Below are 26,683 nucleotides of genomic sequence, written 5' to 3'. Positions count from 1 at the left end.
GGGAATTCTGGACTCCATATTTTCGTTTTTACCTTTTTTTTTTTTCTCAGACTTTGAACTAACAATGGCTAAGAATGAGAGGCACTCAGACCCGAATATTTTTTCCCTTGTCAAGCACAGAGAATATGGGAAAGAATGAAATTGGGAAATTGTTTTGCTCCTCTTCCTTTCCTCCTTTTTGGTCAGTTACCTTAGTCGTCCACCTCACTTTGTATTTCTAGCCTGGCTTCAGAAGACCTGAATTTGATGAACTACACACTGATGGAGTAGTAGATTGCTAGAAGGAATGGCGGCTTCACAGAATTATTTTCAAGAAGGATGGTCCAGCCAATTTCCTCACTTCCACTGTGAAAGGAGTTCCCTATTCCTAAGAAAATGGACCTATGTCCGACTGACACAGAAGATGGAGATGTATCCCAGTGCATGTATATATGTATATCTATTAAATTTATGTATATATATATAATGCCTAATGGAAACATCTCAGATGTTCTCTTTGGTATTTTTCTTTAATTTTACTTATAAAATTGTGACCATTTTTTAACTCAAAAGAGGAGAACCTTAAAAATTAATTAAGAAGACATCCTCAGTAGTCTAAGGTTCAGAGTGACTTGGCAGAGAAAATTGCTGAATGGTTAGATAATAGTGCTGGTATGCTTGGCTATTGTAACACTTTACATTTGAGTTTCTCTTCCTTGAAATTACAAGAACTATATGACTCAAGAGAAAGATTGATAATTAGGAATATTCTGCTTGCTTTTTTTTTATTATTATTATTTTTGTTGTCGCAGTACACGGGCCTCTCACTGCTGCGGCCTCTCCCGTTGCGGAGCACAGGCTCCGGACGCGCAGGCCCAGCGGCCGTGGCCCACGAGCCCAGCCGCTCCGCGGCATGTGGGATCCTCCCGGACTGGGGCACGAACCCGTGTCCCCTGCATCGGCAGGCAGACTCCCAACCACTGTGCCACCAGGGAAGCCCCTCTGCTTGCTTTTTATATAGCGTATTGAAGAACATTTTAATTATTTGGAGGTCATAGGAAGGAACCTTCATGATCTAAGTTTTGAACAAGTAGTGTTGCAACACAAAGCTATGACTTAAAAAGGAAATTTGAAATGACCTATTTCTTTTGGCATCTCAATCCAGATATCTGTCAGTAAAATGAGTCACTTTTCAGTCAAATGGGTGGTCAGCAATATAATTTTTTATTGGGAAGCTGAAAGACACCATTGCCAAGCAGAGCACCTGCAGTGTTAACATCTATATTTGAGCATCTTTCGTTTTCCCAAGGGGTGCAAGTGAAGAGAAGGCAGGCAGAGAAATGGCACTTGAATAAAGTTTTTCAAGATGGATATAACAGAGAGCATTCCCAGAGGCAGGTCAAGTCCAACCCAAGAACAACTCTCTCAGTGCTTTCACAACTAGGTAAAATACAAGACCAGTAGTAACTCAGCTCTCAAATCAGTGCTGAAATCCAGTGGAAGGTTGTTAATATTGATACGGTTAACATACATCAAATAGGATTACTGAATTTTCTGAATCCAACTGAACTCCCAGGATTGTTTGGTTTCATAGGCTGTTGGGCTCAAGACGCATTTGGTTTTAAATAATCCTTCCTAAAATGTTCAGCTTTCAGTCTAATATGATTGAAACCCAGCTTGAGTGTGTCTTATAATACACTGGACAGGAAAGACTATGGGCATTGAATTATTCAAAACATGGCAGGCGAAGGAGTGATATGTGGGGAGGATGTGATCATAGAAATGAGTGAGACTTGATATGTCTTGTTATCTCATTTGATTTACCTGTTAGAACTCTTCCAAATATTAGAGGAAAGAAATCAATATCAATTTTCACCTGTCACGTTCCACACTTCAATGATGAATGAATGTCAAATTTGACCACAGTTTTCTGTACCACCTGCTCTGAAATAATATTTCTGGGCCTTTATTAAAAAGGTAAAATTTTCATTGAATTTCCAAATATGATTCTGCAGTGGCTAATTCAGCTTGTTTTATTAGTAAGCAAGTTCTGATGAGTAATACTAATTTAATAAGCCTGCATGTGAGGTTAAAGTGTCAACTATTCCTGCCGAAGGTGATGAGATATGACTGTGATGAGGTGGTAGGACACTCACCTTCCTGAACGAACCCTGCGAGCACACAGTTCTTGGGAGAAACCAGTACTGCATATAGTAGCAAATCTGATATCATTTTGCATGTCTCCTGTAGCAGTGGAATGCGCACACATACAAACATGATCATGGGTGAAAAAACACACATGCGCACCTTAGAGGCTTACATTAATTTCTGAATATAGTTCTCCGGAAAGAAAAAGCTTTACTGATGATTTGTATTTTTATAGTTTATTGTTTTATCCATACTAAAACACTTCATGAAATCACTTCCTGTTTTGTTGTCCATGGAATCCTTTCCATTTTGAGATGCTAAATATAAATCGAAATAATGATTATAGTCCTTGGCCATGAAAGACTAAGTTACAGAGAACCCGGTGACTGGAGGTCAGAGCTGCCACGGAATTATTCTCTGCTCCAGAGACCATCAGAATATCACTGTGTACCCACTTAAGGATAGAATGCTGCTATTGAGAAACGAGCTCTCTTTTATTTCTACTAAAAGGAGAGAACAGTAGGGGACCTTGGCTGCGCGAGTGTATGAGACTTTCTCTGTTTTGTACAATAAGCCAAAAACAATACATGAAATAGCCTCACGCCTTTTGTCTTTTGTACCCAGCTCCTTCCTGTATTGCTCCTGATCCATTACACTTAAATCAACAAGAGTTGCTTGAACATTTTGACAGTTATGTTCCCCATACCCTGAAGCATTTTTAAAGGGTTACTGAGATAAAGCTATTTCAAAAATACTCCCTCCAAATTTTTTCAGGGTGGCATCAATGAAAGTAACTTAGAGGAAAAAAACTTGAGTTCCTGGCCTACCACTCTAAGGCCAGGCAAGCATAAACCTTCATAGCAAAACCTAAGTTTGCTCCCAGTTGAGAATTTGGTTTCCACGGTCTTATATAAAAAGTATATGGAGACTTTAATTCCCTATAAGCCCTTTCCAAAGAGTGAATACAGTTCATCATTCGTAAGAGATGATGAAAGTTACAATTTTGTTGAATAGGTGGAATATATATTACATATAATATACATATTTATTTTTAATATATATATATATAATATATATAAAGTTACTATTCAGAGTCCTAAAACGTGGATTTTTCTTACTTACCAAGAATGAACAGTAACTTGATCTCTAAATAATAAAGCACCTGGTCATAACAGAATCATAACAAATATTTGATATCAGAATGAATTCACTGTTCAGGTGTAAAGAGGGAATAGCTTCAGTTTTCCTCTTTCGTGCACCCCATTATTGCATCCTGGACAGAGGGGATTTTCTTGATTTTAATCTAAAGGAGAAATGGTCACTTTTGTTGAGATGGAAATTGACCACCTCAGTAGGCAGAGGCACTGTTTTTATTTGGCTGAATTCATGTTTCTAGTGATAATTCAAGGTGTAATAGGGTTTTCTCAGCCACTCCAAAATCTGAAAATGATAAGCATCTCACCAGAGTTTCAGGATGGCCCATTACCTATTCTGTGGAAAGGATATTCAAAATACCATGCTTCATCAATGTCTTCTTTGACTTGTTAATGAATGGACAACTACTGAGTTAAGACAGTGTCTTATCCTTGCTTCAAAAAAATAAAAACAGAAAACCCCCACAAACACAAAAAAACTGTTAACAATGAAAACTTATTATGCCAGGCCTTAGTATGGCCTGACTTGGAAATTTAGTTTCAGAGGCTTTTGTGAATATACCAAGGAAAGAGGACCTAGGTGTATCTTATTCCCACAGGCCGCCAATAAATATTTGCTTAACGGACAAAATATGAATATATAGTGTAGGAGAGAACCTGACAGATGCTTCACATTATTGAGTGATAGCAATGCCCAAACTCATCTGTGATCAAACACTATGAAAGTATCCTCCTAAGGATAAACTTATTACAAATAAGAAGTGAAAATTCAATTATGCAGATACTTTCAGTGTCAGCTCTGATATGCAAAAAGCATGGAAGTTGTCACTGTATCTTGTCCTTACAAGATAATGCTGTACAAAATGAAAATCAGTGACTTTTCTCAGACATGATTAATAAAACATGTAACTATGAAAGAATTTTCAAACGGTAATTATGTATGTGTATATATGTGTCTCTGAAAAATCTGGTCAAAGAAAACTGAGGCTATCAGTATAAACTTCTTTAACTTCTATCTCTTCTTACCTTTATTTCCTCCCAAACTTACCAGTATCCATCCAGCTCGAAGGATACAAGTGATTTTTATATACTGTGCAAGGTTTTTTTCTTATTCATATGTCCGTGTTTCCCCAATTCTCTAAATTATTATCTACATCTTCAGGATCTCCTTTATTGGTTCCTTCATTTCAACATATAAAATACAAGTCCTTCTCATTCTAAAAAATTCTTTTTTGCTAATTATTTTCTCTTTTCATCCAAACTCCTTGAGAGCAGCCTATTCCCACTGTCCTCACTAGCCCCGCCTGGCCCCGACAGGCAGCCCTACACCCTCAGTTTATTGCCATCTGACTTTTTGTCCACCACTTCCCTGCACTGCTCTCAGGTCACTGGGGACCTAACTGCCCAAATCCAATGGACACTCACAGTCTCTGAAGGACGACGCTGGCATCTCCTTCCTCCTTCTTGAATCTCTATCACCTCTCTCCTTCCCAGAATTCTTCCTCTGCTTATCACTTAAACGTTGTCAGGACTCACAGTTCTCTGACATCTCATCCATTTTCATGATTTTAATGACTGCTGATATGTGCTGAGGACATTCAAATTTTTATCTTTCCATGTCTTCACGTGCATGTCCAGTTATCTACCAGTTTGTCTTCTGAATTCTACAGGTGCTTCAAAATTCTACATGTCCAGAACTAAAGTCTTTTCCCCACTTCAGTTCTTTATCCCCTATTTCCAAACTCAATGATACCACCACCCAACCTTAGTCACACAGATGGGGGTTCAGCCTCCGCCTCCTACTTCTTCCTTACTTCCCAAGGTCAAGTCTTGCTGGTAATTTCCTAAATACAATTAGAACTTATTTCCTCCCTTCATTTATACCTTATTTCAGACCCCTTTCTTCTTGCTATTACCTGGTCTAGAAGTTACGAAATTGCTGTTCGGTGGAACCAGTTGTTAGACATTCTATTAAAAAAGGACTCTAGGGTCAAATAGCTTTGAGGATGGCTGTGTACCATACGCCTGCTGTGACGATCCAGAATGAACATTAGCCTACAGCAGCCCCGAGAAGCTGTACAGTAAAGGAACCTGATTAACTCTACTTAAGCCAGGTTCTCCCTTCTGCCGGCCTATAAACCTTTCAGTAGGGACAGGAGAGGAGGTGGCAGCGTGAAAATCCCACTTGAAAATATAAAGCACTGCTCCTCAGAAGAGTGGGGCATAATTATCTCCAGGCTTCTTCAGATTCCTCATCCATACTGACGTCAGTGGTCTAAAATGCCACCCGAACTTGTCCTTTCCATTCTTAGCTATTTTCTGAGGAAACCAGCTCCACGCACATGGTTGGTTAAGACCTGCTCTCCTCCTCCTCGCTGCCTCCTTTAGGGGCACTTGCCGCTGCCTGGGGACACTGCACTGATCCTCCAGAGCCTGTGCCTGTGGCTCTGTAACACACCCCTCGCACACTCACGGCTCTGGACTTCCGCTGTCCACTCTGCCTTGAGTATCCTTGCCTTTCACCGGTTGACTCACCAGTTTCTCACGAGTCCTTTAAGACTTAGCTTAGGGACTGCCCCTTTTGATGACTTTTCTTTGCCTCACGGCTCCCCCTCTTCTTCCACAAACACTGACTAAACGCCCTGAATATGCCCGTCACAGCAGGTCACGTGCAGGATGAGACATCTGCTGTGCGTCTTCCCCTCTGACTCCACTGCTAAAGGGCCAACACTACATCTTGCTCATTGTTTCACTCCTCTAACACTCAACCCATGACTAATGAACTAACTAGTACTGTAGTAGCCCTCTTAGTAACAATCAGGCAGGACCTTCTACAAGAAATCTGACACTCCAGCTTTTCTCTGATCTCACCTTTCACTCTGATTGAACTAAAGACTTATCTGTACATGTTTTACCAGGGAGACATAATTTAATCCAGAGATGTGTCATCACATACTCTTACATACTCTGCCGTTTAAAACTTCTGCTCACAATGGGGGAAGGAGACAGGTGTGCTTTCTGACAGCCCCACTGTTTTTGCACTTCTAGTGGTCACTGGCTTCTCTCTGTGCCTTCCTTAAACCCTTCTTAACAAGGGAACAGGATAACAAAGTAATTAAGAGCCTGGTTACAGCCTATGTGTGAACAGAAACATAAACAGGGACATAGAGAATAGACTAGCGGTTGCCAAGGAGGAGGGGGTGGGAGAGGGTTGGATTGGGAGTTTGGGATTAGCAGATGCAAACTGGTGTATATACAGGATGGATAAACAAAAAGGTCCTACGTGGGACTTCCCTGGTGGCGCAGTGGTTAAGAATACGCCTGCCAATGCAGGGGACATGGGTTCAAGCCCTGGTCCGGGAAGATCCCACATGCCAGAGAGCAACTAAGCCGGATGTCACAACTACTGAAGTCCAGGCACCTAGAGCCCGTGCTCTGCAACAAGAGAAGCCACCACAATGAGAAGCATGTGCACCTCAACTAGAGGAAGCCCGAGTGCAGCAACAAAGGCCAAACACAGCCAAAAATAAATACATACATGCATTTATTTTTAAAAAGTGCATGTATTTAAAAAAAACCCAAAAAGTTCCTACTGTAGAGCACAGGGAACTATATCCTATATCCTGTGATAAACCGTAATGGAAAAGAATATGAAAAAGAATGTACATAAATGTGTAACTGAGTCACTTTCCTGTACAGCAGTAATTAACACAACACTGTAATTCAAGTGTATGTCAATAAAAAATAAAATTTAAAAAAATTGCCAGAAAAATAGTCACATAAGGGGAACTTCCCTGGTGGTCCAGTGGTTAAGACTTTGCCTTCCAATGGAGGGGGTGAGGGTTCAATCCCTGGTCGGGGAGCTAAGATCCCACATGCCTTGAGGCCAAAAAACCAAAATATAAAACAGAAGCAATACTGTAACAAATGCAATAAACACTTTAAAAATGGTTGACAGCATAAAAAATCTTTAAAGAAAAAACTCACATAAATCAGAAACAAATGAAAGATAATAAAGTCCATACATTAAAAAAAAAAAAAGAGCATGGGTTCGGGTCACATTGCAACTTCCCACTTACTTATAGCTGTGTAATTCTGGGCAACTCACATAATGTCTCCTCAGACTGTTCATCTATAAAATGGGGATGGTAAGAGTTCCCTACCTCAGAGCGTTGCTGTAATCCATAAACACGGTTAAGTGCCTTGGTAAATGTTTGAGGCTCTCTGGTTATTATGAATTAAAATATGTCAATGGCTTCTGGCCGTGTGATTTATAATAGTTTGATGTTTAACCAAATGGTAAAACTATTCCATTTATTATTCCCATCTCTTTTTAACCCTTAGCCTGCTTTGTTGTTTATGTTTTCTGCCACCACAGAGTGCTAGTTCCAGGAGAGTAAAGGCTTTATTTTGTTCACTGCTGAAAGCAACAGCACCCAGAAAAGTACTGTACATATGAAGCCCTCAGTAAACACTAGCTGAATGAATGGTGCAAAGTGTTACAAGGAAAAGTACACCCAAACTTTCATTATAATAAAAAAGTATAGATAAAAAAATCTTTCTCTAATGGCTTCCAGTCAAGTAACTGAAAACACCATATGCTATAATAAAAACATAAGTAATTTATGAAAATTTGAAGGCAAAAACATAATTTTAAAAGATTTAGACCTACGTTAGGTGTGATAGAGTATGGATGCTTTCTTGAAATTCACAATCAGATCCAAGAGTATCACTTTCAGACTGTTCTAGTACACTGAGTTTACTTTTAGTTGTCTTTGATGACACAGTCACTATTCTACTCTCTTTCTTAACAGAAATGTGTTTTCTCGAAGACTCACTTTTAATTGGTTTATTAACCAAAGAATTATTTTGCCCAATTCCTTTGCTTTTCTGCTTTACAGGTGAGTCAGAGCAGGAATGCAGGTCCTTCCCAGGTTGTTTCTTAGCAGAGTAGTTTTTGGTCTATTCACCTGCTTTGCTCATTTTCTCTGAAGAAGACCTGCTATTTCTAGATAATTCCTCTTCTTTTCTTTGACTTCCAGTTCCAGAAATGACGTCTGCTGAAGGAGAATATGTTCTAGCAATGAAATCTTCAAAAGACTCCTGCCGCTGCTCTGTGACTGGGACCCCCAGGTTGTCTTTGGAAGTTTCTAAGGCCTCCTGAGTAGACGCTGGGACACGGAAGGAGTCGAGAGGCAAAGGAATCCTAGCATCACCTGTAATTTTCGGGAAGTGGAGGGGAAGACAAAAGACAAGACAAAAATTCAGTGATGAACAAAGCCAACCATTAAAAAGTAGAGTTCAAAACTTCAGTGTTACTCTGTAATCTTATTATTAACACAGTCAATTGATTAATCAGAAGATTTCAGAGCCAGTTTTTTTTGTAATTATATCTTGCCAAGTGATTCTCAGCTTAACCTAGCTATATCCAAGGCTATGTCCGCTACGTTTTCAGACTTTGGTGATTGGGGTAGTTATTACCCATTTCCTTTCCCTCACTAAAAATAAAACCCTATTCTGTAAGGTAATTAATGTCTTTTCTATCCTCCAGGCACATGTAAACCGTATATAGTTTGTGACCAGACTGTGTTCTCAAGCTGTCAGTTCCCAAGACCACTCTGAGATGGGCTGATGGGGGCTCCAAGTGAGGCTGGAGGAAAAGCTGACAGGTTTTCCCCTCCCATTCCCATAACCAGGTGATTCACTCTAATATGTTACCTATTAGCTATGTCTGGACTACTTATTTTAAAAATTATATCAGTATGTGTACCTTCATTAGTGTTCCTTCATTGTAAGCTGACTGCATACAAATAGAAACCTAGATAAAATATGAACAGAATAGACATTTATACAATTTAAAATCTGGATATATTTTCTCTAATGTCTTCTTTCTTCATTAAGGATAGTTTGCTTTAACTCATAAATTTTCTCAAGAACTTCCAGTCTCCTTATTTACAAAAGTACAGTATCATGAAATGGGCCCACATTTACTAATCTCAGATTTCGAAAGGATTCCAGAGTCTTCTAGCTCCCGGGCATGTGAACTATTAGAGACTGATCGTTATTGTTTTCTCGCTGACTTGGTCATTTCCTTTTTGCTAATCACTCTTAGAATCATTAAGTGCTGTTCTGTCCATTTACTTGGCTATTTTGCATTTGTTATGGGGCACCCTGTTTTGATTCTGATTTTCCTTCTTCAAGTGCCTTCTTTTCTTCTTTAGGTGGACTACTAACAGGAGAATTCATCTGGGGACGACCTAGTAAATGAAAATCTGACTGATCTATACCAGCCATTGTGGCCAACTGCCCAAGGCTAGACGAGAGGAGGAAAGGAGAAAAGACAAAGGTTATTATAATCACAGAAGAGCAGTTTAGATTTCCCCAGACTTACAATCATGAAATACTTCTAAAATCTTTTTTTTTTTTTTTTTTTTTTTTTTTTGCGGTACACGGGCCTCTCACTCCTGTGGCCTCTCCCATTGCGGAGCACAGGCTCCGGACGCACAGGCTCAGCGGCTATGGTCACGGGCCCAGCCGCTCCGCGCCATGCGGGATCCTCCCAGACCTGGGCACAAACCATAGCCCCTGCATCGGCAGGCGGACTCTCAACCACCCCGTCACCAGGGAAGCCCTACTTCTAAAATCTTAAAAGCTAACATCCTACTCCAGACTACAAGCCTCTCTCTCCCCCAAATCCTCAGCCATTTCCAGATTCATCCTCTAGGAGACATCCCACTGTCTCACTAGAAGCTTCAATATGTTCCATGCACCCTGTCCACTGCCTGTCACACCTCCATTCCTACACTTCTTTACCACCTTTCCTCCAGTTTCCAAGAATGTGTTTGTTCCTTCCTTCCCAACACCAACACCAATTCATTCACTGACAAAACACCACTCCATCAACTATCAATCTCCATTTCCCTCTTTCAGCAAAATTGCTCCCGGTTGAGAACCACTGACCTATATCTCCCCTGCAGATTAATAATCATTTTTATGTCTAAGGCAAAGATAACTTTAATTCAAACTTATCAAACAAGCAAAAGAAGTGAAAGATAGGAAAATTCTTATGCATTCCCGACTATTTTCAATGAAAACTGCCTTTAATTTAGTCTTTACAAAACAACTATACCTACTAATTACTCTGTCTACAGGTTACTCTTTTATAATGGGCTCCCCACTCTACCAAAGCAGGCTTCCCTATTTGCATTTCTTAAAAAATTTAATTCCTCATTTTAAAATGTCAACTATATTACCTATAATTACACTAAATTTGGCTAAATATAGCCACGTAAGTGATGAAAATTGCTCCAGTTCCTCAGCAAACTACCATTAGAGTCGCAAAGAGAAGAATGCCATGAAGAGAAATGAACTAACCCAGCATCTTTAAGGAGAACCAGGAAAGCATGGAACTTCTGAAAAGAATTCTCAGTGCTGCCCCAAACACCTTCATCATCCAGGATCATGCTTGTCAATGAGTGGGCATGAAGGGCTTCAGACAAAGAGAAAGTTGTGTTTCTTAACTGGGCATTTTCATGTTCCAGCTATACAAGAAGACTGAAAACGTCTGACATGATTTTTTCTCATTGTCATCAAAAGTAGTCTTGTCTTGGGCTTCCCTGGTGGCGCAGTGGTTGCGAGTCGCCTGCCGATGCAGGGGACACGGGTTCGTGCCCCACTCTGGGAAGATCCCACATGCTGCGTAGCGGCTGGGCCCGTGAGCCATGGCCGCTGAGCCTGTGCGTCTGGAGTCTGTGCTCCGCAACGGGAGAGGCCACAACAGTAAGAGGCTCACATACCGCAAAAAAAAACCCAAAAAACAACAAACAAAGAAAAAGTAGTCTTGCCTAGTTTCAAGGAACAAAACTAAAACACTCAAAATGTAATTATTTTATAATTAATGTAACCCTCCGCCAGTAAAGACAGAGACCATATCACATAATAACCAAAGCCCACAGGCACCCAACAAAGTTTCCTATATAACCCTTAGGTGGTATATAAATAAACCCAAGTTACCGTTTTATTAATGATCTTTCACAAAAGATCACATTTCTAACTGGTTCAATTCATAATGGAGCCTCATTCCACATTAGAAAATGACCTGCTTTAAGTTTCCCTTAAATTAGAAAGTGAATTATAGAATCTGATTTGAACAAAACATATTACAACTCTGATGAATGTTAAGAATTAACTTTAGTGAGTAAAATATCTAATGCTTACGTTTAAAAGTCCTAAATCATACCCAACCCAATTTATTAAATGTACGATCACCAATATTTTCTTTGGCTTCTTCAACATATTCACCCCCGTGCACTCTTCCCCTTCCGCTCAGCATCTACGCACTTAAAACCCCCTGTAAGCTCAACTCTCGTATTTCTCAGAAAGGCCGTTAATGTTCATGATGCCCCTTTTGCCTTACATGAGCAGGTGTTCAACATTTATTGAATGAGTGTCTGCCAATCCAATGGATGCACTTTCAAAAATTCCTCCCTACACTCACCCTGTGATAAATTATATTTAGATAGAACTTTTTAGATTATGCCCTGCTTTCATGCACATTACCTAATGTAATTCTCATAGTATATATTTTTATCTTTCATTGCATTCTTAGAAGTTTTCCAATATCTTAAATTTATTTAAATGATTCACTTTCCTAATTCATTGCCAGGAGAGTCTCATCATGTCTTTTATGTTACTGTATATACAATACATGCACAGAAAGTGCCTTCTTGAATCAAAGAATCATGAACAGGAAATAAACTAATGTCATATAAAAGCACACACACACATACACAAAACGAGCTTTTCACATCTTTAAAAACATGCTTTCTGGAATATAGATCATATGATCACTAAATACCAGTAAATGCAAAAGTCCATATGATACCACCGATTTGCAACATATTACAGTTTTAAAGCTTACAAAATATGTGTATATGGCTTAAAATCAAATCAAAATAAACCAAAACACTCTCAAAAGCAGATGAAACGTGTTTACCTCACTGACTCGTCTATCAGCCTTCAGTCTTATTACTCTTTCCTCCTTTAACTGCTTTAGGCACTCCTCCAGGGTTTCCTAAACAAACAGAGTCAATATTATAAGTAATTCATAGTATAATATCCAAAAGCCTTTCCAGCTATTGGTCTCATCAGGATTTAGGGGCAGAGCCAGAAGTGAACTCAGATTTTAGTCTGCTACTGGTCATATTATACCATGCCAGTGAAATGAATGATCAAAATCTATCAAATTTGCAAAGATTTATTTAAATTCCACTCTTTCCAACATAAATTTGTGGCAGCCCACCATAAAAGGCATATGCATATAACATAGTAAGTCAGAAATAAGAAATTACGACCAAGAAAGAAAAATTCTATTTTTATTTGTGGGTCTCTTTATAGCAGGAAGTCCTATTAACGAACCTGCTTAGCATACCTGAATTGCATAATTGCAGATTCAAAAGCATGTTTTAAAAAAGTAATCACTTTTAAAGCAATTTACAGTCAAGCACTGTTCCTGGAGTTCCCTGGGTATTAAATAATCGAATCATCAAAACCCTAAGAGGGGGCTTCCCTACTGGCACAGTGGTTAAGAATCCGCCTGCCAGTGCAGGGGACACGGGTTCGAGCCCTAGTCCAGGAAGAACCCACATGCCGCAGAGCAACTAAGCCTGTGCGTCACGACTACCGAGCCTACGCTCTAGAACCCACGTGCCACAACTCCTGAAGCCTGCGCGCCTAGAGCCTGTGCTCCGCAATAAGAGAAGCCACCGCACCGCAACGAAGAGTAGCCCCCCGCTCGACGCAACTGGAGAAAGCTGGCGAGCAGCAACGAAGACCCAACGCGGCCAAAAATAAATTTATAAAACAAAAAACCCTACGAGGAAAGAACGATCACTAACTCCATGTTATTTTACAGATGAGGGAAACAGAGGCAGAGAAGTAGAGTAAGTAGAGCAGCACAGCCAAGGTCACACCACTAAGTAGCAGAGCCACACTGTGGACTCAGGAAGCTGGCTGCCATTCCTGCTCACGGCGGTGGTAGTCTTCCCTTCACCAAGGTCACTGAAATAAAATGAACACTGATAAACTATCTTAGGAGTTTTAGGAGCTAAGACACTTCGGTCCTTGAAGTGGGGACACTGCTTGCAATAGGCAGAATTCTGACAGAGCCTCCAAGATGACCACTTACTGAAGTACACAAACCTTCCACTTATCCAATCAAACTCTAAATGTAGGTGCTGTAGTGAAGGGATTTTGCACATGGAATTAAGGTTCAAAATCAGTTGATCTTTTAAGATAGGGAGATTACTTTAGGTGGATGTGGCCTACTCAGGCACCCCACGAAAAGGACCTGAACTCTTCCTGAATTGAAGTACAAAAGGGACAAGAGGGAGACTCTCCATTGCTGGCTCTGAAGAAGTCCAATGCTGCGGCAGAGAAGGCAAGCGAGAGGCCTCTAGGAGCTGAAACTCTCCCCCGACTGACAGCCAGCAAGGAAATGGGGACCTCTGTCCTGCAACTCCAGAATCTGAATTATGCCAACAAGCCGGAAGAAGCCTGTAGGCATTCTTTCCCAGAGCCTCTGGACGCTAACACAGCCAGACTGACATCTTGATTTCAGCTCTGTGGCCCACACAAACTATGGTGAACATCCAACGTTTGGGGCTCAATATCTTACACTTAAATTTCACGTGCTTTAACACTCTCAGGAGGGAACCCACATGTTCCCGTGTGTATCTGAGCAGGAAGCCCAGTCACGCTGTGCCTGGACTTCTGACCTACAGAACTCTGAGCTAGTCAAATAGGTATTGTTTTCAGTCAGTAAGAGTGTAGTAAAAGAATTAATATTCTACTCAACCTCCAGGTTCGTGAACAAAATAAATGATTGTCATTGTTTTAGGCCACTGTTTTGGGGTGGTTTCTTACGCAGTGATAAACAATCATAATACCTATACTTATGAAAACAGTAAGGTATATTTATACATGTTAACTGCTTTGAACAATCACTTAAAGAATGAGGAACTCTATTACCTGCCATCATTGGGAGAGGAGCTGGTATCACTTTCTGGAGAGTAGCTTTTGGTACCTAACAACAATCCTACATCAGGAGTTTACCCTAAGGAAATCAAAGATGTGGGCAAAGATTTATCTACCAACATGATGTCATAAGATTGTTGATAACCAAACCCTAGAAGAAAGCTAAGAGCCTCCGAATTGGGACTGGTTTAAATAAAAACAGCTCATCGTCTGAAGGAATGCTCTATGAAGCCACTAAGAATGACAAGAGGTCTCAACCAGAGTTCATGAATGGGCTTCAGGAGTGCTACATTCAAAATATATCTGTGCGTTTTTCCTGGGAGATGATGCATAAGCTTAATCAAATTCTCTGATGTAGAAGAGTAGTTAGTGACATGGCAAAATATTTCTGATACTTTTTTAAGACAAAAGAACAGATTAGGTGTGTGTACATGCAGAGGTGGCTTTTATTTCCTTCAAGAAGTTATTCATTGTTTTCAAACATTTGCTCAATGAACATATATTTTTATATTCAGAACATGTTTAAAAAATTGACAGTCTAAGAACTTCAAATTCTTTAATGTTTCATTACTAAAGCCAGTCAAGTTTTCAATGGGGAAAAAGGGGAAAAAATTGCAAAATTCCTCTACTTTTAATATAATGGTTTAGTCAATCTTCTAAAACTGATTTCAAAGAAATTCTAAACAAATAAACAAAAAAACAAAAAACCCTCAGCACGGTCAGAGGAAAGTAGACTAAAATTCCTGACTGGTTCTAAATAGCACATCAAAGTGCAATTACATGCAACAGTTTCTCCCTCTAATGGAGGGAATTAGAACACAGTGTTCAATTTTTGTGAAAAAGTGTACCCTCCTCCTACAAAATATTCAGAATTCATGTCCCTTACATGGAAATATGGAACCAAAAAAGTTAGAAAGTAAAATTGCTTGATATTCTATTACTTAAGTAAGACTAATGATAAGGCTTTGGAATAATTTTCCTTCCTTCCATCTGCTCTCCATTCCACCCTTCTGTACACCAGCTAGGGTGATTTTTCTGGGGCAAAGCTCCCATCATATTGGATATCAAATTTTATGTTCAACTTTTCTCCATTTAACATTGTAATCAATCATTTCTCATATAATCAGGGGATTCATAACCTTGATTTTTTTGTGTGGGCTACAAAATATTCCACTGAGTGGGTTTACTGGTTAACCATTTTACAGATTTAAATTCTTTCCAACTTTTCAGTATTATCAGACAAAATAACCGTTTTTATGCATGAAGGCTTTTTTCCATATTGAGAATAACATTCTTACAATAAATCCATAAAAATGAGTTTGAGATCAAAGCAAATGAACATTTTTAAGGCTCTGAGGTACCTATCTCCAGACTTCTTTCCAAAAGATTTCTGAGATTTTACACTGCCATCAGCGATGTATCACTTGGTATATAACCTCTACTGTAACTGTTGGCTTACTTCCTCACTTAGAGTGCAAGTTATTTGAAGATAGGGGGTGTATTTTATTAAGTGTTTATCCCCAGCACCTGTGCCTAGCACAACGTAGACGGTCAATAAATAATTGCTTAATAAGGAAAATCCCTGCCACACACGTACATATAAGATGTACGTGTGTGAAAGACAGACTGTGTGTTTTTCTCTAACTGGATAGATGAAAACTTGTCATCTTCTTTAATGTGCAATTTTTTTGCTTATAATTAGTAATTAAATTTCTCTTTTAGATTATATTGTAAATATTCAGATTCTCTGAGGCAAATGGGCCTGGCACTACCCATTAGCTACATAACCTTGGACAAGTTGTATAACTCTAGGCCTCAACTTCCTCATCTATAAAATGGACATAAGCTCCCATATTACAGAGCTCTTGTGAGAATTACATGAGTTAAAACACATATAAAATTAGAAGAGTGCTTGGTACATAGAATATGTGCAATTAATGCTGAATGAATGAACATGCGAATGCAAACAGTAGTGAAGGGCTTAAAATGAAACGGTCTCATCCCACTCCCACATCCAGCACTCAAGAAGCGACCGATTCTTTACGCAGTTTTTAATTGTAAAATACGATATGGGTACTGAGAAGTGCACAGAACAAAACTGTCAATGTGACAAATAAAAAGAGAATACTTACATAAGCACTACTCGAATCTGTCAGCATCGCAAAAACCCCCCATATCCTTTTCTCATCACAAGCTCCTTCCCTCTTCCCGGTTAAACACCAACCTCATTTCTTGACAGTCATTTCCTTTAACCTGCATGCATCCCTAACAAAAGAGTTTAGTTGTGTCAACATCTAACTTTATGTACAGGATCATAGTATATGAAGTCTTTTCTATCTTATTTCTTTCTCTCAACATTGGTTTAAAAAATTCATCCACATTGCTGCCTGTAGCTCTAGTTCATTCAATTTTATTGCTGGATAGTTTTCCCACTGTACAAATACACATCATTTATTTAATTTTTGACTCTTAATGGACATTTGGTTTGTTTTCAGTTTGTGCTAATGCAAATCATGGACAGGAATCCTGCTGTACCCGTTATTCTGGTGCATTTACACAGGGCGGGGGTGAGGGCTGCTGGCTCACAGGCTATTTATATACCTTCAGTTGATGGAGAGTGCTAAATGCTTTCCAAAGTAGTTGTGTCGATTTATACTCCAGTATAAACAGGGTAGAAGATTCCCATAGTACTTCAGGTCTACAATACCTGATACTACCAGACTTTTTATTTATGTATTTGTCAATCTGATTGACATGTAGTTTCCTTGGTTTTGACTCACTTTTCACTTATTACTTCATGAAGTCGTACACTTTTCTGTGTTTACTGGCTGTATGGATTTCCTTTTTTATGAGGTTTACATCAAATATTGTTATTTTTTATTATTTTATTATTATTATTTACTTTTGGCTGTATTGGGTCTTCGTTGCTGCGTGCAGGTTTTCTCTAGTTGCGGCGAGCGGGGGCTACTCTTCATTGCGGTGGCTTCTCTTGTTATAAAGCACAGGATCTAGGCGCGCAGGCTTCAGTAGTTGTGGCACGTGGGCTCAGTAGTTGTGGCTCACGGGCTCTAGAGCACAGGCTCCGTAGTTCTGGTGCACGGGCTTCGCTGCTCCGTGGCATGTGGGATCTTCCCGGACCAGGGCTCGAACCCGTGTCCCCTGCCTTGGCAGGCAGTTTCTTAACCACTGCGCCATCAGGGAGGTCCAACTATTGTTATTTTGAATTCTTCTCCATGTCCAAGTAATACTCTTACATGACTATTTTCTCACTAAATTGGAGGCGTTATCAGTTCACTTTCTAACTTACTAATAAGTAAGGGTTTAGTTCCTCTACACTCTTTCCTATGTCCACACTGCTCAGTAAAGTTATGTCATCATGAGTTATTCCACTGCTCATGATCTCTTTGACTTGTAGTCATATACTTAAAAACCTACATTGTTGATCAACTAGAAGCTCTCTCAACGTCACGCTTTGTAAAATGAGGACATTCTTACCATCTTCCCTTTTTTCTACCTCCTGTCTACCTTCCAAACCCAGCTGTTACGTTGTCAAAGTTGAAATTTATATTCTGTTCTATGTGCAGTTAAGTCTTCTGTTACTTGAGAGTCAGTACGGAGTAAGGTTTAAGAGAACAGGCAGAGAGCCTAAACTCAAAGCCTCGATCCAACCTTAAATTAGGTACAGCCTGGGCAAGTTCCTTCCCTGACTTAGCTTCCTGCTCTCAAAAGTGGGAATGATATTAGCACCAACCTCATAAGGCTATTCAGAGGATTAAATGAGTTAATATATGCAAAAACACTTAGAGCCTAATATATGCTAAGTACATACTAGTACACAATACATTTCAGTACATACCAAGTTAATACTAATACATACTAAGTATAGTTTACTTTAGTTATTTGTGATTACATGCAAGTTGGCAATAAAAGCTGCAAACCAAGACAGTATTGCCATTATTACAATGAAATTAATATTGCCCACTGCAGATGTACTGTGTCTCTGTGTATAGACTATACCTCGTTCCATACTGTGCCAGTGTCACTGCCCTTGTGCAGGGTGACCACATACCCCAAGCCGCCTTGGGCTGTTCCAGTTTATACCTGTTGTCCTGATGTTACAGCATTAGAATGCCTCCTTACACTATTGAAGTGTAAGGAGTTTGGACAAGTTCCGGTTTCGACAACAAATTAGATAGGTGGTCATTACCCCTGTGTGTCACTGAAAAGGGGGACATCTATAGTGTCAAGTTGAAGTGGATTCTTCCCTTCCTCACCAATAGTAGGTTAAAAATCAACCATGGTTCAGTGTGCTTCAGGTTTATGTCCGTATAGCCTTTTCTCCTCTGGAGTTCAAGTTCCTTCTCCTCTTCCTCTCCCTCCTCCCTTCCAACAGTGCCTAACACCTAGTAAGTACGATATGCCTCAAGGTATTTCTAAGCTCTCAATCACACAATCAATAGAAGCCTCTCCACTCTAGACTAGCTGCAATCTGCACTGAATCCCCTATTACCTTCCTTCTTGGTTTATTGCCTCATTTTGCTGGATTATGTCTATAAATAGCTTAAGGTGTAGCACAGGAGGTCAATTTTTCAAATTTCTTTGGGTACAAAATATCTTCTTCAGCCTCCACGTATGACTGATAGTTTGGCTGGATACAAACCCCTAGGGTGAAAATTATGTGCCTGAAAAACTTTGGAGGTATCTTTCTAATGCCTTCCAGGATCCATGGTGCTCATGACAAGTATGATAAAGTCAGATTGTAACCTTTTTTTTTAGGTGACCAGTATTTTTCTCTCTGGAATGGATGTATCCTCTCAGTATTTTATTCTATTTTAATTTATTTTTTCAGTATTTTAAAGTTTCACAATGAAGGGTGCCTAGGTATGAGTCTATTCTTACTCATCTTGCATAACTATTTTCAATCTGAGGCCTGATGTCTACTTTCAGCTGTGGGGAATTTTGTTGCCCTTTGACAGCTTCCCTCCATTTTTTTTCTGGGTCTGGACTTTCTAATAGTAACATGTGGGATCTCCCAGATGCAGCCTCTCTAACATATTTCTATCACATTTTCCATTGTGTCTTTCTTTTTTATATACTGAGAAATTTTTTAAATTCCTACTGAATTTATTTCAGCAACCATATTTTCATTTCCAGGAGACCTCTCTTGCTTTCTGACCATTCTCCTTTTCATTAATACCCTAGTCTTATTTTATAGTTGCTAGCTCTTTTTAAACCTCTCTCAGGATGCTAATTAGGGTTTTTTCTTAAATTATTCTGTGCCCTAAATTGTCCCTGGTCCTACTAGGATATGTTTGCACTCTTTCCCCCTCTCTCATGTTGTAAGCTTTACTCAACTAACAGGCAAATGACAGTTATTTTCTATTTAAGAATGAGCACAGAAAGCTCCCTGAAGTCAACGATTGATTGGCTTCTTATGCAGGAAGAAGCGGGGAGTAACTGTAACAGGATCTCCCCCAAAAACAGTTTTCTAGGGTGTAAAAACTCACAGTAGCTGCCCCAGTTCTCGCCAGTTTCACTGTCTTCAAAATGAAATCATCTCATTTCAGGAGGGTTAGGGCGGGGCAGGGAGTCCACTCCTCCAAACACATCCCTTCAATGAGCTCCCCTATTGGTCACACTTTTAACTAACTCCACCCTCTCTCCTATATGCGCACCTGAGCATGGGGCTACTTTTTCAGGTGGGGTCAGAATCCTCCTCAGTTGCACGTGGTCCCTGTGCATATTCTAGGTGATGCTTTTCCTCTGTTCTACTGCTTCAGTTTCACACTCTTCCACCTGTCTTCTTTCAAAACTATGTTGAAATCTCTTGATAGTTGTGTGCATATATACTTAAACACTTTGATACCATCATTGTAGTGTCTTGTCAAAACAGAGAAGAGCTAAAAGGGTTCTCAGTGCATTCTGAATCTGCTATTCTGTGGTCCCAGTGTTTAAACTTCTTGGACTTCCCCACTGTCTATTACTGCTTTTACAAATACAATCTCATGGTCTATTCGTGAAGGAAATGAATACACCACATCTAAAATAACAAGGAATGCGGGTTAGATGCTCTAGGGTCTAGTCATACTCTGCCATTTACTAATAAACCACTTACGTTCTACAAATTGTAGGTGCGCATTTATAAAACGAAAGGGAGTAACTCTACATGAACTATAGATTTCTCCTACTCTAACATTTCATAATTTTCTAAGTTATTTTCTTAAAATTTCTCTATATTATCATTAATTTTAATTAAAAAATAAAAATCTAACTTTCTCTTTTGAAAATCAAAGAGTAGTTCCCGTAGTCCTACAATAATGGGATAATTAGTTCTGAAACCTGTCAAGTGTCATGTTTCATACGAAGAGAAAATCATATTAAATAATTTTAAAAAATTAAACATGGACTTTGTAGCACAAAGACAAGGTCCCCCCCAAATGGTGTTCCTTTATTTACTAGAAATGTTCAGCTCTGCATTAAAGTTGAAATAAAATAAATATATTAATTTTGAGGTGCAAAAATTTCTTATAAAAATCAATTTTTCTTTTCTGTCCATACAAACAAAAGTATGGAATGACATTAGAGGTCAGGTTTATTTGGCAATAGAATGTAGCTTCTTGATATTTTTGATTTTAGGAAAGGAGAATATCAACATCAAAACTTTTTTCAACTTTACTTTTATTTAAAATGAGGCCATATTTTCCTCTTATAAAAAGAGAGTTCAACTAGAACTGTCTATTTTCTCATCTGTAAAACAAGAGCACTGAATCAGCTGACTGTATTCATTCAGAACTCAATTTCCTTATCTTATGATCACTAAGCTTCTCCCTAAATCTAAAATACTAAGCTTCTAAGCAAAGAAAAATATATTACTAACGACATGTTTTGATTTTAGTTTCTTAGAGTTCAAATGTCCACCATTCACCTTGGTCTAAGCTTAAGGAACCATTCAAGGGGATACAACGCAGATGGGAGGAGAAAACAGAACCCTCACACAAGCTGTGCTGTGTTGCAATCAGCCTTCCGTTTGAAAAATAATCTTCTCTAGAGCTTTAAAGTGATAACTTTGTACCTGCAATGCTTCTTGTTTCAAACGGATTTTCTCTGGCTCCTCCTGAACACGTTCTGAGGAATCATCGACCTCTTCGATTTCTGAGGAGGAAGGACTCTCTACTGTCACAGTCACAGGAAATTCTGATGGACCTGAGTGTCACAAGAAGAAGATAGGAAACCACAGAGTTGTTAAACTAAAGTGCAAAGAAAGAAGACAAGATTGTATAAAAGACAACACAAGCCAGATACCAAATATCCAAATATTAGAGGACATTTAACAAAAGTGATCTGAGGTATCATTCTTTATAAATGTCTCTCACTGCTCTTTAGTGTAAAACAGGCAATGACTAAGTAAAAGTACAGGAACTTATTTTTGCTATGTTACTGTACAGACCTCTGTTGTACGTGGTTAGGATTAGTAATGGGAATTGCCCATATTATTTTATTAAGTTTCTTTCACAGAAGCCAAGTGAAGATCCAAGGTAAACATTTTTTCTCAGATCAACTTTATACTGCAAATGAAAAATTTATTCTTCACCATCAGACAAAAACAGTCTGGAAGAAAATGTAGTTTTTCAGAGGAAAATACATCAGTAAAGGGACTGATGAATAATCAGGAAGTCAACATATCTAAGCTGTGAATAATAGACATTAGAATTTTAAAAAATAAATCACATACACATACACAACTAAAACTGACCCATCAAAAATTTCATCTTCTCACCACCCTTAAGCCAAAACTAGGGCAACAATTCTCCCAGCAAGCTTCACTGCCACTGCAATGTTGTTCAATAGGACATTTCCAAACATTTAAAAACTGACCTGGCCACAACCCCATAAAAGTCTACAGATCATAAAGAACTGTGCTGGGATTATAAACCACGCAGAAGACAAGTCACTAGGACATCATTTTGACAACAAGCAGCAAACCCTGCAGCATAGGAAAACCCTAACAGGAGAACGAGGTGCACACCCCTCTCTCTGGGAATGCAAGGCCAGGACTGACACCCAAGATGCTCTTCTCTCAACCTCAGCAGTGGTGCCTTTCACAGAGCAACTATGCAGTCTCCCAAGACCACTGGGAAGGAGAGTCTGATACTGACAGTATTAGCTTGCCACGAGGCCATAAGCGAGGGAATGTGTGTGGTCTTGGTGAGAGAGCAGAGGTTTGGGAGATGTTGCTTTATATTGGCTTTCAGATCAGGAATTTGTACATATAGCCCGCAAACAACGTTTCTTGAAAACATGTGAACATTCTTGAGTATGACAGCTCCATGTGAGGGGTCAGAAATGGCAGTCAAGTTCGTTTCACTGGGTAACAGCTGATTTGCGGACTGGAAAACAGGATTCCTTGTTTACAGACATCACCACAAGGCTGCCCGTTGTGTGCCAAATCCACACAACTACACAGTTGCATTGGGAGAGCGACCAAACATGTTTTACATGGATTTATTTCAGAGAGGGAAATGCTTCTTGGAAGGCTCTGTCAGTTTAAAAAGCAAGAAGAATGACCATCCACCTTTCCCAATTCAAGCCCTATATATCATAAATATGATAGCTACACACCACCAACTGATTACGTACATCACCAGCTTTGATGAATGGAAAGCCCCTAAAAAGATAGCAACAAAACGAAGTTAGATCTTTATGTAAATACATCACCAGTTAAACCCAGTTAATACAACTATTTAGTAGTATGAACAGTATCCATACAGAATTGTGTATAAAAATAAATAAGCTCAAAACAAGGACCTGGAGGGCTCTGCTACGGAGAAAACAGAACAGAATTCAGCCTACTGGCTTGGTAATAACTCTCTGAACTGCTGAGAGGCCCCTTCAGCTCCTATGTTCAGGATGGTTGAGATTTCAGTCTCTCTTCTTTAAATGGTGATATTAATCGTTCTCTAATTTACCCCCCTGTGTGAGGAGGATGGACCTGCGATTAAGTGTCTCAGGAAGAAGACAGGAAACCACAGAGCTGTGAAACTCAAGTGCAAACACTGGGGATTCAACACTATAGTTTATGCAACAGCAATTCACATTACCATTTGCAAAAAAGTAGTCGGTTGTCCAGTGGGGATTAGAAACATCCATTTAACATGAGCAACTGAACAGATATTTTACACAGTAACTACTTCAAGTACTATTTAAAATCAATTCTCTTTGTTTTCTTAAGCAATTGTTAATCCCCAATTTCCTGATTACTACCAAGTAAGTCACCTGAAGATCATCTAGAGCCATCTATTTCACTTAGCAAGCCTAAAGCTATAATTCAACCATTTTATTTACTGTTCTGTGACAAAAATTACTATGAACAGCTATCCCCTGGATAAGAAATCAGGTAATGCTGGTTTGACTCACTAAATCTGATTTACTGAGTTAATAAGCCAGTTGATTTAGAATAGGTCTAATGCATATTTTTCATCCATTCTGCATTAAACTATTTCCCATGCCTAAAATGTCTTTTTTCCCATTCGTACGTATCCAAATTCCTACTTCTGTGCTGTAGGGCTTCACTCAGCTACACCTGCCTTTAATGAAACTTTCCTCACATGCACAATTGGTGATCATTTTAGTCTCCTCAAGACTCCCACGGAGTTACCTCTGTTGTGACACCTGAGAAACAACTTGAAACTCCCAATTACTTTTAATTTTTCTTCCTTAGAGGGCTCATTAGGCAGAAGCCATGTGTGAGTTACCTTTTTTCCTCTACACAAAATACCAGAGACCACCCACATAATACAAGTTCCAAAATAAAGAACTCTAAATGACTGAAAAAGACAGGGAATGCAAACAGGTTACCTGTTGCTTTTTGCACTTTCTGCAGGACACAATGGCCGGAAACCAGACACTCCAGGTGGTAGCGCTTCAGGAGGGTAACATTCTTTACCAGCAGAGTATTTCCTTCCATTACTTACAGGCTTCTTTGCGGCCAAGACTACGTTTGACAAAGCATGAAAAGAAGGAATCAAGATGCACCAAAGGTCTACAGAGCAAATGTCACACGTGCACACGTCGAAAGGAATCAAAAAGGCACTTGACAACGATGCCAAGCCCATTAAAAAGAGGATCGGTTTTGTACAAAGGTTTTCCATAAGCCAGCATTTTTAAAAAACATAAGTTCTCTACAGTAACAAGTTATTTTAACTAAAACAAAAGTATTGAGATGTGCAGAAATGCAAAAATAAAAGTTTAAAAAAAATCCCAAAGTATGATACATTTTATGTATCATGCAGAAACACTCAAGTTTCCTGAATCTTAGGACACCTTTGGCATTTCTGAATCTCAAGGACACAGAAACACAGATACACCCATGACTTCTGCCAAACAGAATCTTCAGAAGTAGACCAAAAGTTAAATTTAAGATGAATTTTTCTATGTAAAAACAATACAAGTTATAAGGCTGCAAGTTGCTGGGGGGTAGGTGAGTCAATTTTACCCTCCTATAAGCCTGTCAACCTTCACTGCTCCTTTGATTTCATATAGAAAACGCACAAAAAAACAAATGAAACCCACTGGATGAAAGAGTGAAATGTGGAGACTTACCCTATATTTCAGTAGTAAAGAGGCAAGTATCTTTATAGGAAACATTTGGTTGCAAAAACTAGACCTACGTGTTAATATTTGACTTAGAACAAGCCATATATTAAAATTCACATTTAAATATTTAATTTGAATTTACTGAAAACAAACATCATAGGTTAAAATGGTTATATTTATCCTTCAAAGCTACTATATTTTATGTTATTTTATTTATTTATTTTAATAGATCTTGATTGGAGTATAATTGCTTCACAATTCTGTGTTAGTTTCTGTTACACAACAAAGCGAATCAGCCATATGCATACACATGTCCCCATATCCCACCCTCTTGAGCCTCCCTCCCACCCTCCCTATCCCACCCCTCTAGGTCATCGCAAAGCACCAAGCTGATCTCCCTGTGCTATGCTGCTGCTTTCTACTATATTTTAGCAGCATTAGGATGCAGGGTAAAATGGAGTGTATTCGGTAATATAGGACAAATATTTCATAGAGTGTAGCTTATTGATAATCACCACACGATCCTCTGTGATTTACATGCCTCTTAAAAATATATAGGAGGGCTTCCCTGGTGGCGCAGTGGTTGAGAGTCCACCTGCCGATGCAGGGGACACGGGTTCGTGCCCCGGTCCGGGAAGATCCCACATGCTGCGGAGCGACTGGGCCCGTGAGCCATGGCCGCTGAGCCTGTGCTCCGCAACGGGAGAGGCCACAAAAGTGAGAGGCCCGCGTACCACACACGCACACACACACACAAATATATATATATATATATATATGTATTAAAATTTTTTAAAATTACACTTTTCTTGTTAGGAGATTAAAAAATTTCTAATAAAAGTTCCCATCTTTTATTAGGCATACATAAGTACAATATAAATGTGACACAATTCACACCATTATTTCACCCCTATACTCCCCTGGATCTAGGTATATACCCAGATACTGATTTGGCTTACCTCTATGTCTCCAAATAACTGAGGCAAATACAAAAAAAAAGCCCAAGAAATAAAATTACTCTTAAAAGAGCTCAATGAGCTTGTATACTGCAGTTACATTTCCACTTTGTTTAATCATGCTAACTAAAAAAAAATGTTTAACTGTTCTCATTCCATGATGCCCTATTATTCTGTACTAATTTTACAGAATTCCAAATATGTTGTACATATACATGTTTTATTTATATATCCTTCCATTTCTAATATCATAGCAAAAGTCAATGTAGCTATTTTAAGAATGCTTTACATAGGATATAAATTTTTAATAATAATATCTAATTAGTGTGATATCACAAATCTTAACTTCTTTGAATGTACTATTTGATTATTAAAATATCACTCTCTTTAGCGGAGGGGGTAGCGGAGGCGCGCGGGAGAATCCATGTCCTTCTTAGAACCGTTTCCTCTAAATACTTTTAAACCAACAGCTCTTGGCGAAAGTCTTCATCCCTTTAAGGCTAAGTTCTCGCGAGACGACAAGACGCCGGATAGCTTAATCGCACGTTGTGCCTGCGCGCGCTGGGGCAGCTCGCACTTCCGCCCGAGGCGTGTTGCGACTCACAGCAGCTGCCGGTCTCGCGTGGTGACGCAGCTGTTTTTTCTCGGCTAGGTCTGCTGTAACGGACGGAGGCCGCCTGAGCTGCGGAGTTGCAGAATCTGGCGTTCGGAGCTGCGGTTCTTGGCGAGATTTCGCGTTGCCCGTCCTCAGCCGTTTCACCGATAATCAGCGGATCGCTTTGCCAAGTGCCGGGAAGAACAAAGGAATTCGGAAGGAGA

At 39.3% G+C, this 26,683-nt stretch overlaps 2 pseudogenes across 2 annotated transcripts in view; one reads left to right on the top strand and one right to left on the bottom strand.

Moving 5' to 3' along the window:
• The window catches only part of LOC308611648 (centrosomal protein of 78 kDa-like), a 400,758-nt pseudogene that overhangs the window by 136,484 nt on the left and 237,591 nt on the right, over positions 1–26,683 (top strand). The gene's annotated exons all lie outside the window — the stretch shown is intronic.
• On the bottom strand, positions 6,485–26,354 carry LOC308611646 (centrosomal protein of 78 kDa-like; annotated as a pseudogene). The gene is made up of 8 exons: positions 26,333–26,354; positions 24,171–24,306; positions 22,931–22,980; positions 21,388–21,518; positions 12,277–12,354; positions 10,656–10,822; positions 9,423–9,594; positions 6,485–8,513 (listed from the first exon to the last, which is right to left on the bottom strand). The product of its transcript is annotated as a centrosomal protein of 78 kDa-like (transcript).

This window comes from Mesoplodon bidens (genome assembly GCF_964165515.1).
Source record: "Mesoplodon bidens genome assembly, contig: HAP1_SCAFFOLD_118, whole genome shotgun sequence".
In the NCBI taxonomy this organism is placed as follows: Eukaryota; Metazoa; Chordata; class Mammalia; order Artiodactyla; family Ziphiidae; genus Mesoplodon; species Mesoplodon bidens.
Note: the sequence above shows the minus strand (reverse complement) of the source record. Positions and strands in the feature narration are given on the sequence as shown.